The sequence below is a fragment of the Aythya ferina genome (genome assembly GCF_964211825.1).
Source record: "Aythya ferina genome assembly, chromosome: 3".
Lineage (NCBI taxonomy): Eukaryota > Metazoa > Chordata > Aves > Anseriformes > Anatidae > Aythya > Aythya ferina.
Genome location: NC_140298.1, coordinates 471,533 through 474,229, shown reverse-complemented (window position 1 = coordinate 474,229; position 2,697 = coordinate 471,533).

The following is a 2,697-nucleotide window of genomic DNA, read 5'->3' as shown; positions in this document are numbered from 1 at the left end:
ATACTCCCTCCTGTTATCTGCTTGCTTTAATCCTCCCCTTTACCAAGGCCGTTAATTTGTACAACCTTAACTCTTCAGCAGTTTCTCCAAATTCCTCAAAGACAATGAACAAACCCCCCACTAATTTATCACAATCCCTCCTTTTTCTTTTTCTAACATATTTTGTTCATTGAATTTTTGCAATATTTGCTTACTGAGCATCAAAGTTTCTGCGTTGTCCTCCTCCTGCTCAAGAGATTCATACTTAGCACGCACAAGCATAAGATGAGCAGCTTCTAATGGACTTTTCACAATTGCGATTACTTGATTGAATATACATGGTCCAAAAGTCAGTGTTAATATAAGTAACAACAAGGGGGCCCTGCTATGGTTGATAGCAGGGTAGTAAGCCAAGGTGAGTAATTAAACCAGGATTCATACCAATTCTGATGAGCCTCATTTTCCCTTTTGCGTTTTTCTAATCCTTCCCGCAATTTAGTCATTGTATCCCTTACCACCCCAGTATGATCTTTACCAGATGGTATTCAGCCACTGTGTGATGGGTATACATATACTCTTCAGTGTGGTATAGAATCCTTGGTATAATGACCACCTGTACACAAAAATCATGAGATGTGTTAAACAATTTTAAAGATAGGCAAGGAGTGACTCCCAACAATGAACATACCCACCTAGTGTTATTTGCAGGAATTAACCATTTATGTGTTTGGTCCATTCTTATTTTTATTTATTTATTTTTTTTTTCAGTGGCATGGCACAGATCATTTTTATCTCTTGGAACTGTGCCGATACATCTACCTTTTCCCGTAACTTGGGTCAAAGTTATCCCGATTTCCTGACTCCAATTGCACTTGGAAGAATTTGAATATGGGGGCTTAACACTTACACATAGCCAGTACCCTTCGGTTATCTCCTTGGGTACAACCCCTTTCTTTTTTTTTCACAATGCTTGGAAGCAGTGTGGGAAAGGATAACTCTGTCAACTTATTAGAAAACACTGTAGTAGGTTGGGCAGTCCCAGGTATATTTACAGTCTGGACAACCAAACCTTCCCCTAGTAACTCTTTATTAGGCCCGACTACCTTGGAAGTCTCGGGTTTTCCCTTCTTTATTAGGATGAGTCCTCCCCTATCTGTTCCGTGTTCGTAAAATCTGACATTTTTCCTAGTACCCAGCTAGTATCGTCCGAGTTTGTTATATTTATATATAGAACCTTGCAAAATTTCTTTATTTCCGTGGAAGGTTCCTGTATACCCTATACCATGCCCTCACCACCTGTAACGGGGATCCAATTGTTGGTTACAACTTTGCAGCCCATATCCCACTTGTAAGAATTTATCCCGACCAGCCCCAAGTGTCCAGTCTGTAGCAATGGTTTCACACCCCTGGTATGCACAGTAATACACGTTCAGGCATTTACAGTACCCCTTTCCCGGGTTAGAACTTGGACAGAAATAAAATCCCATATATTCCCAGCATCGGGGCCTCGAGATCAGCTGACATAGTGTAGAAGTAAAGCTTGGCCCCCCCCCGATGTTATCTGGGTTGCAATAACCTGTTGATCTTCGAATCAACTTAAAGTCCATTTAAAAGGTTGGTGGGAGTGGTGTTGAGTCGCTATGCAGGATGAAATCAGTGCGAGAACCCCCAAATACCGATAGGAATGGCTGAGGCCCATTTCTTTCCCCACTTATTCACTCCTCTGCCTCACTCGTCAGTTGGGTTGCAGCCAACTACGAGGTTTTAGTTCTTCTCGGCAGCAGTAGTGTTCTTCAGGGGAGAGCCTCTACCTTAACCCACGGTACCTATCGAGTTTGTCGCAATGTGAGCTCCAGGTCTTTGTTTCCTGGAGCGATCTCCCACTTCTCGTCACAGATGGGTCCTTTAACACGGCTGGCATGTGTCCATCCTTTCTCCGCAGTCCAAAGGGCTGTTTCTGTAGTAAGCAAAACAACATAGGGGCCTTCCCCATTGTGGTGTTAAAAAGAGTCTCTTTCAAAGTCTTCATTAGAATTGAGGGTGATCAAGTGGCAATTCCAAGTCATAGGGCATACCATATAGCATTTCAAAAGGAGAAATTCCTACATCAGTTCTGGGCTGCATCCATATGTTTAACAGTGCAAGGGGTAAGCATTTTACCCAAGAAGCCTTAATTTCCAGCATAAGTTTTGTTAGTTGTTTCTTAATTTCACCATTCATTCGCTCTACCTTTCCAGAAGAGGAGGGGTGCCAGGGGCTGTGAAAATCCCACTCAATCTCTAAGGCCTGCTTTAATCCTTGCAGTAAAACTTTACACTCATTCAGTCACATGGTCAATTAGGACAAACAAGTAACTCAGTAAAGTCTACCTGTATACTTTGGAAAGGTCAAAGCCCTGGCTCCCGTCCCCCTCTAGATAGGTTACAGAAGACTTTTTTTATTTACCTTTTGACATATAGTACATCCTCTGCATGTGTGCTTCCCTAAAGTATATATTTCTACACAGACATGCTTTCTTAGAACAACACCACACATTGCTTGCACCTCCCAATGACTCTTCTGATGTAAAACAGTTAATATTTGCCTCATTATCACTTTATTCAGCATTTCTCTCCCATTGGGGAGTATCGATTTTCCTTAAAATGATCCACATATTTGTAACATTAATACCTCCTTGGGAGGTTGTAATTGCTCCAAAACCTTTTTTAGAATTTACCC